At 57.8% G+C, this 13,580-nt stretch overlaps 1 pseudogene; it reads left to right on the plus strand.

Moving 5' to 3' along the window:
* The window catches only part of LOC129735136 (hydrocephalus-inducing protein homolog), a 94,003-nt pseudogene that overhangs the window by 60,903 nt on the left and 19,520 nt on the right, over window positions 1-13,580 (plus strand).

Raw genomic sequence — 13,580 nt, forward strand, 5'->3', positions numbered from 1 at the left:
TGGTGGCCCTCGGTGCTGCTCACGGAGTGGCCTCGCATCCCTCCCAGCACGTTGCGCAGCGCTGCTGAAGCAACCGGCCATGTAGGGCTGACCGAGGGTCCTGCCTGTGCAGCGCCTGTGGAGGGTGTATTCATCTTGTTGCTCATCAGGTGCTCGGTAGGAAATTTTTGCAGTAGCTTTTGCGAGAGCAGTGTGTGGGTCGGAGAGAGAGTGAAAAGTGTCAGGAATCAGACGAGCTGGGCTGGAGTCCACCCCCAGCTCCAAGGGCTCTCATCTCCAAGTCTCGTGTGTTTCTGAAGGCAGTAAAAAGTGTTTTTCAAGGCAAGTTCTTCAGCTGAGAGAATGTCTTGCTGCCAGGAGACATCCCAAATTAATTTAGTGTATTAATACATTAATTAGTATGGGAGAAGATTTTTCCCAGGGTCTCTCCCACCGGTAAGTGGAATGGATGCAGAATGAGATTAGGGTGATCTCGCTTGTGATGAAGAGGCCCCTCCAGCCACATCTGTACTTTGCTCCAAGCCACGGCTGCTCTTCTGCATCAATTTCCACGCTCGACATCTCTGTCTCTCCTCCCCTGCCTCCAGGTTTTTGATGTCCTGCCACTGTACGGCGTGCTGCCGCCGGGCAAGAGCCAGCGCGTCACATTCACCTTCGTTGGCCGCACAAACATTGCTGCCCGTGTCACGGCGCTGTGCAGTGTGGAGGGAGGCCCGACCTACGAGATTGCGCTGAGTGGGGAGGCTTCGCTCATCAACTACTTCCTTGACGTGACGGAGATCGACTGCGGGCTGCAGGTACCGCACGCTTCTCTTGGCAGAGGTCCTTGTCTTGGAACTGTCGCCGGCGCGTTGCTGCCCACCGAGGTCTCGGGCGCTCTTCCCTTCCCAGCTACTCTGTTGGCTCTGTCGCTTGGAAGTACTGCCTTTGGGTGATACATTCTGCATCAGAGTTGTTTTTTAATGGCCATCTCTACCCCCCCATATTTGGGATTTCCTCCTCTTCAAGGTAACGAGCGCTGCCTCCCGGGACAGGCAGGGACCCCGTGGTGATCTCCAAAGGGACATGTCCCCAGGACCCTCATCCGCCCATCCGTTCCTAAAGCCTGAGGTCCAAGGAGATGCTTTCTTTTAATGCTCTTGATTAATCAACAAAATAAACCAGGGAGGAAGTTAACTTGGGCTTCCAGTCACTGCATCTGGCGAGAATGTCCCAGAACAATTGGCACTCCTTTTCAGTTAAAATCCCCACAGACCCTTCCAGCTGTTGGCCCTGTTTGGCTGTTGCCCTGTCTGTCTCTACTTTTGCTTCTGTTTTGCCTGCAAATACTTGTATGCAGGTGCCTCTTGTTCTGAAATGCCTCGATGCCTCCTCTTTTGTTTCAGCTGGCTGTTAGGTGACACCTTAAAGAGCAGGGGGCTTGTATCCCCTGGTTTATTTATTACTGCACCTCTACGTGCTGCCGTCGATAGTGTTCCTGCGTAGGGCTAAGAGGTACCCTGTGGCTGGGGGTTGCCCAGGTTAACCCAGGACACCGCAGTGCCTGTACCTCCTCTGCGCTCCCTGCTTCTGCGCTGTGTTCATGTGCTTTCAAGCCAGGGAAAAGGGAAGGAGACTCCCAGCAGCAGACCTGCGTCTGTAACTTCCCGCTCCTCTGTCTTCTCTCCAGCTGTTTAACAAAGTCAGGGAAGCGGAGGTCACCCTGCAGAACAGAGGGAAGATGGGATTCACCTACGTGGTGCTCGGCTCCAGCGCAGCCGCTGCGGACAGCCCTCCGCTCGGCGTGCCCCTGGCCGTGCCCAGCACGGTGAGTAGCATGAGTGATTCACCCTGGCCAGGCTGCCCAGGAGAGGGTTATAGGGAAAAAAGGTGGTGGGGTGGGTGGAAAAAAAGAAAAGGAAGACAGAGCCACAAAACCAGCACGGAGAGCCAGGGCTGTAAGCAGCTGCTGCTGCGTGGCAGAGAAGGTCGAGCAAGCGCGGTCCTACTAGAGCCCCTTCATGGCCTTTGCTGGTGGGTGGCTCTGGCATCCTGCAGCAGCCGCCGGCGGGAGGCACGAGGGCTTCGGTAGCTCTTTGGACCCCGAGTGCTGAGCTCTGTGGTTGTGCCGACACTGGAGCCAGATGGTGCAGGCTCTTGTGAGGGTCACCTTCCCCAGGTTGTGTGGTCAAGCAGGGCGTACTCCCTGTCCCTGCCTGTAAGAAACCCCACCTGCCCCCTGCCAGCACTAAGCAGGACTGAAATACTGTCTTGCCTGGGCATGAAGCTGCTTTGCCAGAAATTTTAGCAGCCCCTGTATTGGTCCCTCCTCCAGCTTTGCTGCTTTGCAGCAGTTTTGTGGGGCAGCGAGGGGGTCAGGGAGGATCGGGGCTGGAACAGCCAGGAGAGGAGTTTGCAGCATCCCGGCGCCCCAGCTTCTTAGTCCCGCGTGGATGTCTTTGAGCTGAAGCAGCGTTCTTACCTTTGTCTCTTTTTGCAAGGGGAAGAGGAAGCCAAATGGCTTTCACATTGTTTTCGTGCCCGTCTCCTACAAGGGATGACACACTGATGCCCTCTTCCCGCGGGCTTCCGAAGATGCAGCTCTGCTTGGACCCGTGCAGCCAGCTGCTGCAGCAGCAGCGTGGGTGCTGGCAGCTTGGCAGGGCTCACCTTTGCTGCAGCTGCGCTGTGCGCTGGAGTACGGGCTCAGGGGACCAAGTGGCAGGAGCTGTCCCACTCAGCGGCTTCCCCTGCAGCGTGAAGGGGAGCGGGGAGCCGAGGGTCCAGCCCAGCGTGCAGAGGGCGAGCCAAAGGCGTCTGCGTCTGTGCCCGGTCACCCAGAGCCATGCTGCTGTCTGCTTCCATTTGCTCTCGATGTGGCTGGCGTGAGCCCAGCCTGAGGCTTGGAGAGCCTTTCTGGAAGCCCAGAGAGGAGATGTCCTTCCCAGCAACACCTTCTTCCCTAGAATTTGTCCTAGTCTGCTCCTGCATTTCCAGAGATGTATGTTTGCAGGTCGCTGTGAGTCTGGATGGGCTCACGCACCCCTGGTGTAACCACGCAGGCAGGAGATGTTTGGTTGGGATGATGAATGAGTCAGGCCCTTCAGCAGCAGCCTGGGAACCACTGACGTGCAGTGTGAGGAGCTGCTGGCCCTGCTGAGGGCATGGGCTTTAGCTCGTCTTCCACAGCAGCTGGTAAAAGAGCTTTTCTTTATTCAGTCTGGCTCTTGCTAGCAGAGGGTAAGCGCTGTGAGCAGCAGAGCTGCGCTCCTGCTGAGCAAAGGGCGGTCTGTGCTGTGGGAATGCAGCCTTGCGAGCCCTCTGAAGGACGTACTGCACCCTGGTGTAGGAGACTCGAGCTTTTAGGATACGAGAAAGCCAGAAGGCCATGTTGTCTGACGTTTTCTTCCATAGGAGAAGCTGTTTTCTCTTCTCAGTGTGTCTGTCGCCTGAGCCGTCCCCCCACCAAACGCTCTTTGGTGCATTCCCTCTCTTGTCTCCCGTGCCCTGCAGGGTTACATTGGACCTGGCAAGGAGCAAGTGCTCAAAGTCTGTTACCTGCCAGGAGTGCCTGGAGTCTTCTGCAGGGCTTTGCAGATTCAAGTGGGTCACCTGGAACCAGCAAGCATCACCCTGAGAGGAGAAGGGACCCTTCCCAGGATCTGCTTGGACCTGCCCAGGAACATCAGCGGTGAGCACTGCCTCTCTGCTCCGCAGGAAGGTCCCCTGGCTTTTTCCCCATGTCATATGCCCACAGGGCAGCTCACCCCCACCCCCACTGAGCCTGGAGGTTTCAGGGCTGTCAGAGCAACACTCAACCCTCGGGTTGCTTCCTGAGTCTCTAGTAGGTGAGTCCATGTGGGCTTTGCCCCAGGAACCACCCTGCAGAGCTTGCCAGCATATCTGTCGGAGGCCTGGGAAGGTGGCGGCTGGGCAGAAAAGCTTGGGGAAGCTGTAACGCGGGCTGGCAGGGATGTTGGCAGGGTTGGATTTGCCATGGCGTTGCAGGGGATGGGATGCTCCTCTGTAGAGGGGAAGGTGGGTGGTAGTGAACGTCAGGATTCAGAGAGGAGCAGCAGCATCCACTTCCCATAGATTGCTCAAGGAGTTTGTTTCTGGGAGAGGCCAGCATCAGGGGAGTGGGGCTTCCCAGCTTAAGTGGGATTGGCACGGCGTCCACGCTTCTATTTGTGGATCTCTTCTTCCTCCAGGAAATGCAAAATATGAGAAGGTCCTCAAAGAGGCCAAAGAAAAGATGGCAAAGGACAGCCAGCGAGCTGAAGCAGTTGCTTTGGGGGAGGCGGCGGCCGCGGAGCCACCCAGGGACGATGCGGACACCGCGGTGAGAAGCCCCATTTGGCATGTGCCACCCTGCCCCTGTGTCACTCGAGCCCTGGGCACCCCGCAGCAGGCTTCCTGGGGCCCTGCTGGCACTTGGGACCTCCCTGCCCGCACCTGGCCACGACCATGTGTCAGCTCAGCGTTGCTCCAGGGGCTGCCCAGCTCTGGCTGTTGTCCTTCCAGCAGATGCACCAGCTCCCCGACTGCCTCAGGGAGAGCTCCTGAAGGCCGTGCTCAAGTGACTGAGTTCCTGGCACTTTGAAGGAGCTGCGGGTCGTGGCTGAGGGGTTTGTTGCTCACGACCCAGCTTACCAGCAGCAGCCTGACTGCGCCCTGGGGCTGCGCTGTCAGCGGTCATCTCCAAGAGGCGTCAGCTTTCTTGTGGTTCCCTTTCCAAGAGAGCTGCTGTCCAAGCTGCTCTGGCACTGGTTGGGGGCAGGCAAATACTCGGAGCTCTGGAAGGTTCCTGGCTTGTCTGGCTGTCTGTCTGGCCAGATCAGCTTTTGTGACAGTGACTGGGCAGGCGAAGGTGCTGGAGTTTGTTTCCCTTGAGATCAGGTCTTGACTAAGGGAGCAGGAGGTGTCACAGACGCTGAGCAGCGAGGCAGAGGGACTCCATCGCCCCTCTCAACAAGATCAGGGTGGGATCCTCTCTCAGAGACAAGCCTGTGCCTTGGGCAGGACCTTTGCTAACCAGCCGCTCTCTTTCCTTTCCTCAGTGGGACACACAGCTGCAGCTGCAGATGGAGCAGTTGCTGATAGAGGAACATGCCCTGGAGCAGCAGAAAGCTCTCAGCTCCGGTCCCCCAGAGGAAGCGGCCTTTGACCAGCGTGCTCGTCGGAGGCTTCTCAAGTTAGTAGAGACTCCAGGTGCCCCAAGGGTGACACCCAGCAGTGCACCCCTGCTCCTGAGAGCTCCTGGTGTCTGCAGAGCTGGCAGTAGCTGGGCACTGCAGAAAGGGTCTGACCCTGGTAGCTCTGACGTGCTCCCTGTGAGCAGCCGAGTGTCCTCACTTCATAGTGCCACCCTGGGGTGCTCAGCTCCCCACAGATGCTGGGTTCTGCTCTTAGTGCTGAGGGGGTGCAGTGCAGACCATCCAGCCCCTCCAGACAGCACAGACACCGTCCCTGCTGACCAGCTCTGAAAGAGGCAGCTCAAAGCTGGCATCTTTGTTCCAACTGACAGGCCACGCTAAGCAAAGCCAGCAGGGAATCGCACGGGCTGAGAAACCCTAAAGCAGGGGGTGTAGATGCTGGTGGGACCGTAGGGCTTGCCTGGGTGCCTTGGTCCTTCCCTCTGCTCCTTCCTGATGAGGCAGGGGCACGGTAGGCTCCGGTTCAGGAAGAAAATGCTCTGCAAAACAGACCACTTATGCGCTTTCCCGAGTGGGATTGCTCTGGAGAAGGAGCTGCCCTTGAACGCTGTAGGTGTCGATTCCTGCCTTTCCCGGGGCTGCTCTGGGGACAGACCTGGCTGCAGAGCAGGGAAGATTGCCTGTGCAGGCAAATCTCATTGCAAGGTCCTGAAGCGATTTCAGGCTTGGGCTGTACACCAGGTTAGCAGTTCCACTGAGGCCAGTGGAGGTCTGGTGGACTTAGCCACAGTGGCTCTTTGTAGCCGAGGAGCTGCGACCAGTTAAACACAATTTTATGTTGAGGTCCCGTTGGTAGCTGATAAAACCTAGGACCTGCACCCTCCGTGACTTACCAAAGTGTTACTACCAGGTGGTCAGGCCTTGGCTTTCACAGGCTTGAGCTGGGTTTTTACAGCAGCAAATACCCACTTTATTTGTGTCTTCTGTCCACCTGGAAATGTAGCCGAGCTGTGGTTTAAGGAATGTCTCTATTCCTTTCAGAGTTCAGCTGCCTGAGTACATCCTGGACTTTGGCTGTGTCATTCCTGGTACCGTCCGCACACACCTTGTGAAGATCACCAACCCCGGGCGGTTGCCTGTGTCCTTCCTCGCCGATAGACGTGTCTTGTGTGGCACAGGTAACCAGTGCTGGAGGGACTTCCCGTGGGCTTGACAGATGAGCTTAAGTCACTGGGTGTGTGGGGGGGTTGAGTGCCTGTTTGTACAGCTTTTTTCTTCCTGACTGCCCCCTGCTCGGTGCTTTAGAGCCTGAATTCTCCTGGCCAGCAGTGCCCAGAGACGTGGTCTGCCTGGGACTGCCCTGACACCTCATTTCAGGGACTAGGTGGGCTGATCACCTTGGTCACCTCTCATCATCTTCTGCTCTTGGCTACCATGAGTGACAGCCGAGGTTTTGTGCTCTCTGTGGGCTCGTGTTGCAAACGGACGGGACCCTTTGTGGTTTGGAAGTGCTTTGTTTAGACTTCATGATGTCATAGCCCTTCAGTTGAGCCTTTATTGAGAAAAGAGCCTGTGAGATCCTCTGGTGTATCAAAACAGGCTTCCACGACAGGCCCTGAGGCAAGGCTGTGTCCCATCAAACGGTGACTTGCTGTGTCTGAGGGGTGGTCAGGTGTCTTCTCTAAGTTGTTGTCCAGGGAACACCGCAGCATGGGGGAACCTTCGTTGGAAATTCTCCTTTGGGGAGGTCTGTGCCTCCTTCCCTGAGATGCCCAAGGAAGGAATTGCTGAAGCTCAGCTGATGGGTTTCATTTTTACCATGTGGACCTTGGATTCTGGCTGCAAAAACGCTTTCTCCTTGGGCGGTGACAAGGGAGAAAGAGCAGCAGGCTTCTCCGGGGATACAAGGGGGTCTTTCGCAGAGCTGCCAGCCAGGACACCCGCGTGGCCTTAACGTGCTTGTGACACACAAGCGGCATGAGATGTATCTCAGCTGCTTTATTTTCATCTGTTCAAGGTTTCAGCGTGGATCTGGACCATGTGAAGTGCCTGCCCTGCTGCAGGACTAAGACATTCAGAGTGCGCTTTGACCCACAAAGCGCCAACCTGCCACTGGGAGAGGTGGACGTGCTCCTGCCCATCAAGGTACCACCTTTTGGGGCAGGCAGCAGGCTGGACACAGCCGCAGATGTCACCTGGTCTCTCAGCTGGATGTTCTGTCCTTCACTAGGTAGCAGGTGGCCCCACGTTCCATGTCCGCCTCCGTGCCGACGTGACTGTGCCGTCCCTCTGCCTCTCCAGGGACAGGCTGGAGTTCTCCGCTGTCCAGTGTGGGCAGTGCCGGGAAGAAACTGTCCAGCTCCACAATCAGCTCCAGGTCCCCTGTCAATGGTTCGTCACCGTGCACGAGCCTGTTAAGGTAAAGCACAGACAACGTGTGACACGTAACTTCTTGGTTGGGTTTTCTTTGCCTCTCTTGCCCTTTCTGCCCCCGTGGCTGCCTGGGCGCTTGGGCTACAGCTGGGCTGAGGAAGCTTCTGAGGGTACGGAGCAAGGCTGCTTCGCCTGGACCTGTTCGTTAGCTGATGCTTCACTTCTCTGCCATCTTCACCCATTCCTCCTCCTCTGAGGACAGTGCCTCCCCATCTGCCTGCCCTGCCTACACATCTTTGCTCCCATTTATGGTGCCACCAGGTTATGGTGGCCACGTCTGGTTTGGACGTGGGTGCTCTCCGCACCGTAACAGTATCTCAGAGCACGGCAGGAACCAAGAGTCTGTCCCCACAAAGGCCACCTCACACGCCTGGTTTCTGTGCCCAGGTGGACAAATGCTTGTCAGCGAGCATGCGTCGGAAGCTGCTGCAGGAGTTGGAAGCCAAGCCCCGTGTCTTTGAGGCACTGCCCTCGGCCGGAACCCTTGCTCCCGGACAGCGATGCAACATGCGAGTCAGGTTTTCACCCGTGGAAGAGGTGAGATTGGCAGGTGTCACCCCGCGGAGGTCTGGCAGGGCAGTGTGGAAATGAGAGCCCAGCGCAGGGGATGAGGTCTGGCCTCCGCATGGAGCTTTCTGCCAGCCCCGTACCCACTGTGCCCCAGTTTCCCCTGTAGCGCGCACTTCTGAGAAGCGCTTTGGAATCCCCACGGGGAGTTGCACAGGGAGCATCCAGGCTCGGCGGTGTGGCTCCCTCTCGGCACGTGGAGGAGATCCACCTGTTTCCCCTCATCTTCCACCTGGTGTGGGCATATCTGCAGGCTGCAACGCCCCGGCGCAGAGCAGCTGGCATGCTCGCAGGGGACAACCCTGGAAGGGCCAACCTGGGCTAATCCTGCTGCCGGTACCAGCAGACAAAACAGCCGCCAGACACCTTCCTGGGCACGGCGGGACTGTCACCTGTAGCGGTACGCTGCCAGCAGTCCCTGTGGCTCTGGCCCAACCTGCCTGCGTGTTCCCACGCGGTCTGGGAGTCAGCTTAAGCGATGGAGCATTCCCAAAGGCAGTTTGCATGTGGCCACAGTGACTTGGAAGCTGGCAGTGTGTGACAGCATGGACACAAGTGCTTCCATGCCTGGGAACAGTCCCAGGGACGGTAGAATTGCTAGTAGGGATGCAACCAGCTTGTGTTGGGCTTTGGCCAGAGCCAAACGCTGAGCAGAGAAGATGACCCTTATTTCTAGCCAGCGGGAGCTCATCTGCCTCTTGCGTGGCTGGTGTTTGCCTGATGCAGCAGTGCCACAGCTGTGTCTGGGCAGCGTAACCCCGAGGACCTTTCTCAGGAGCACTGCGCTCCCTCGTGACTGGGTGAAAACGTGTGACAGACTGTTTCAGATCTGACAGCAAACAGCCAGTTACACCTCACCCAGGATCCATCCCAGTTACCCGGAGCCAGCATGCAGGTGCTGCAGCCTCTGCTATAATTAAATACCTGTTTTCCATTCACCTTAGAGGTACTGATGACACCGCTGACCTTGGGGCAAGGGTTGAATTCCAGGCCCTTGTCACCTGGGACTTAGTGCAGGACCTTTCTGTGCTTCTCTCTTTTCAGAAGTCCTACAGAAGGAGGCTGAAGATTAACATTTGCCAGAGCAGCCAGCACCTCCAGCTGCAGGTCTCGGGACAAGGTCTGGAGCCGCAGCTGGAGTTCAGCCCCCCAGTGCTTGAGCTGGGACCGGTGCTGCCATACAGCCGTGGGGCGGAGGGGACAGTGGTGGTGAAGAACCCGTGCGAGTTTCCCATCGAGTTTTACTCGCTGGAGTTTGACCAGCAGTACCTTGAGGAGGAGCAGGTGAGCGGGAAGGTCTGGTCCCCGTGTGCGTGCTGCCGTAGCTTCACAGCGCTGTGGTGGCATTCCCGGGCTTGCGCCAGGGAGATGGAGGCAGTCCCCAGGGCACAGCCTGGCGGCACTTGAGGGGCAGCCAGCTCTGCTGGCAGGCGGAGGGGGGTGCTTGGGTAGTCCGTGTTGGGAGGAAGGCATGAGGGAGAAGACTGGTTGGCTGGGCAGTGTGTTCGTGTGGTCAAGAAACCCCTCCTGTACGTGGTTTCTCTTCCCTCCGCGCACAGGTCCTGCGCATGCTGAAGGACTACGACAGCCGCAACACCTTGTTGCTGCCTCTGCGTGGCCCGGGTGAGAAGCTGCCCCCAGAGGTGCTGGAGTACTCTCAGGACCAGAAGAGGCTGCAGGATGATCAAGCAAAGCCCAAGACCGGGGACCCAGCGGACCAGGACAAGGGTGAGGGTTTGGCATGGTCTGTCCTGAGTGTGGACACAGCAGGGAGTCCAGGCTGCGTACCCTGAGTTCTCCATGACCTCATTCTCCACGGAAAGCCCGTGCTTTTAGCAGCCGCCTGTTCCCCAGCTTGGTGGAGGAATTGCCAGGTGAAAACCTGTGGCTTGTGAGACGCATCCTCTCACAGCCCTGAGTGCAGCTAAAGCAAGCTCATATCTTACTGCCACACACTGGGGAAATCGTCAGGGTGTCCCCTTGTGTCCCTCAGCTGCAAAGAGCAGGCTCAGATGAGTTCTTCAGCCTGTAGGACCAAGTCTAATCTAACGAGCTGGTTTAGATTTGTTCCTTCGCGGCAACACAAGCACAAGCTCAGAATACCCCTGGACAGGCTCCTCGGTGCCTTGGGAGTCTCCCTCCTTAGGAGATTTTTGCTTTTGCTTGTGGCCCTGCAAAGTGGGAATGGCCAAGAGCAGGTTGCCATTCCTTCCCCACGTCCTTCCTCCTCGGCCAGCTCTGAAGGTGCCTGGCACCTGTCAGATGGGGGCAGAAAGCACTCCGCTGGGGTTGTTTGCAGCACCTCACCCCGTAGCTCGGTCGTTCCCCCCTCCCTTTTCGATGAAAGCCAGTCCAACAGGGTGAATTCAGAATCCGAATGTGGGGAAGAGGAGGAGGAAGGTGTTAAGGAAAGACGCGGGACGGCTGGTAACCCGAAGCTCTTCACCTATTTTGTCCATTGTAGCAAAAGAGCCCCAGCGGTGGACTTCAGTGCCACCTCCATTGCTTCACTGCAGCCTGGTGCCATCTCCCTCGGGACTGTTCCCAATGCCCAGTTGCACCTGTCACCCCCCTTAGGCACCAGGACCCGGGACCAAACTCCCATGAGGACCGTGGGGAGGGTTCATGGAAGATGTGGCCCGGGCCTCTTGGGTGTTGCCAGATGCTCTTTCCTCCTCCTGCCACCCCACTTACTGTGCTCTGAACAGGCCCCTTCACCAGCAGCTGGATCTGCGCGAGCCTCGAGGACAGGCACGATGAGATCTGGGCTGTGACATTGGTTTCAGCAGTCTCCTCTCGCAGGATCTGAGGGGATGGGGAGGGCGATCAGGGTCACAGGGAGGCAGGAGGCTGACTTTTCTACCTGGTTCTACACAGCAGAGCACCAGCAGAGCACCAGCAGCAGCAAGGAGGCTGCGGGAGAGCTGGCCGACAGCCCTGTCCATAGGGCCATCGCCCGCCACCTGGGCATCGATATCCCTGCAGAAGGGCGCACAGGCGGAAACCGCAGAGGGATCGTCATCATCGTCCATGGGGCACCTCGGACAGGTACGTGAGCTGTTGGCTGCAAGGAGAGCGGGAAGCAGGAGAGACTTATCCTGGTGGGCCGTGGTGCTTGGTTGGCCAGTTGAAGCGAAGCGAGGCAAGCCATAGCTCTGCTGGTCCGTGAAACAGTCCCAGGCCTTTGCCTAGCTGGTGCCAGTGGTGTGGCTCATCTTGTGTCCGTATAGCTAGGCTCTTGTCCCCCCAGACGGGGTGGCCACGTCCCTCTTGCTGCATGGGACCACATTGCCTAGTGCCCGTGTTTCCTCATGGGAGCAGCCCCTAGCCCGTGCTGACCCCCAGACTGTGCCCAGCTGGCACCCACCAGCACAGGGTAGCGAACGGTGGTGGTGGGACAGGGCTCGAAACAATGTCCTGGCCCAGGGCTGAGGTCACACCACAAGGGACAGAGTCCTGGGCTGAACCGGAGGTGGAGGCGATCCACCTGCCTCTGGAGTTCAGCGCTTCTGACCGTGCTGAAGCTGCCTCCCTCGTGGTGTCCCCTAAAGGGACATGTGCTTTCTGACTGTCCTTGAAACCTGCAAAGCCTCTGGGGGGGCTTTCCAGAGCCTGTCCCTGAGAATGCTTCACCTGCAAATGTCACCAAGCCGCCTTCCTCTCTCTCTCAAGGAAAGACAGCGGCAGCGGTCGCCCTGTCCAAATATTACGGCGCTGCCTGCTTGTCCATCGACGCCGTGGTGACAGAAGCCATCTCTGACGGGAGCAGCGCGGCAGGGCTCCGTGCCCGGGAGCTGTGCGTCAGGGCTGCCGCTGAGCAGAGCCACAAGGAGACAGAGGATGAGGGTAAGGAGGAACACTGGGCGCAGAGCGGCGCTTTGGAAACCCACCACGGCCACCTGCTTCTGCTTGCTCCAGAGGAGTTTGGCAGCCCTTGGGTCTCTTGGGGAGCACGGGTGCAAGCGTGTAGAAATGCAGAGCCATTTCATAACACAGCTCGGGTGATTAAGCAGCTCTGTTTTGAGGGGTCAGACAAAGGCATTTTTACTGCCTCTGGGCTTCTTGACACACGTCCCTTTTTCTGGGAGTGGTGAAGCACACCCGTACCTTTCTCAGAGCTTTATAAAAACATTTTCTCAGAGCTGAATCCAGCTTGCTCCCTGTGGCCATCAGGCAGAACTGCTGCCCACTTGAACAAGGAATAACCCTCTGAAGTGGTTCATTAAGCTCTAGGTGACTGACTGTGAGTGTAGCTTCACAGACATGAGAGGAAGGGAAGAATAACCTCCTGGAGGAATTTTGGATGAGACTCACTGCAGATGAGCTCTTTTTCTCTGGAAATGTATTTTTTTTCCCCCTATACTGACACTGCCAGGTTGCGGAGCTGGCGCGTGCTGTGCTGTGCTCCATGTGAGACTGGAGACTTTGGGGAAACTTTCTTGGGCAGTTGTTGCCCTGAGCTCTGCAGGGTGAGGCCAGACGCTGGCCTTGGCGGGGGACGTTTTACATTGCTCAGCTTTGAACCTGGGTGGTTGGGAGCTGGTGGAAGGGAAAAGGCTCTGGGTGCCGGGTGGGGTTATCCCAGGCAGAGGGTTTAGCTTCCGTGGAGACGGGTGATGCCGCTGGGGCAGGGCTGCCCGTTACAGTCTCCACGGGAGAAGGCAGGATGGGTGCAAGGTAGGAAAATGATGGTGCTGGGGGACGAATCTTTGGCTTGATCCATAGGGGAGCTGCTGTGCAAAGTGTCACCTGTGTGCATGTTTATTAAGGAGGGACACGGGGCTGTGCACGACAAACTCTCTGGCTTTTCCGTCCTCTCTCAGCTTTATCGTGCTAGTAAGGGAAGCAGGGCAGGAGCTGCTTCTGGAGAGCAGCGCTGCTAGTGCCCAGCAGGCTGGGGGACAAGTGCTGTGTCCCTGCCAGGGGTGGAAGGTGCCCGCTTGCTCCCCGCAGCACCCATCGCCAGCCCCGCTGAGCCATCTGTCCCCTCTGCAGGTCACAATGCAGATGTCTCTCTCAGCGTGCAGTGCCACGCCAAGGCCGGGCACAGCTCAGTGCTGCGCCAGTCCAGCTCTGGGGAGGACGGCAGCCTGCAGTCCCCGAGTTCCCAAAGGCCGGTGAGCACTGCAGCAAGCAAGAGGAAGGCGGATGGCCGTGCATCCCAATCCCGGGAACAGCATCGAAGGGATTCGACAAGCTGCCAGGTGAAGCGTGATCTGCGCTGGTTAATGCCTGGGTCCTTTCTGTTGCCTCTGAGAAGCGAAGGGGCTGCTTAGAGTGGGGGCTGGTGTGTGGGTGTGTGGTGCAGAGCGCCAGCTGGGCATGCTTGGGGTGGGAACAAACCCCTGTGCTCTGGCAGAAATCTCGACTGGGCCTCAACAGTTTGTTGGCAAAGTGCAGTCCTGGCTAATGTGGCCGCAGGCAGTGGGCAAAGCTGCGGGATGC

Source organism: Falco cherrug, unplaced genomic scaffold (genome assembly GCF_023634085.1).
Source record: "Falco cherrug isolate bFalChe1 unplaced genomic scaffold, bFalChe1.pri scaffold_41, whole genome shotgun sequence".
Classification (NCBI taxonomy): domain Eukaryota; kingdom Metazoa; phylum Chordata; class Aves; order Falconiformes; family Falconidae; genus Falco; species Falco cherrug.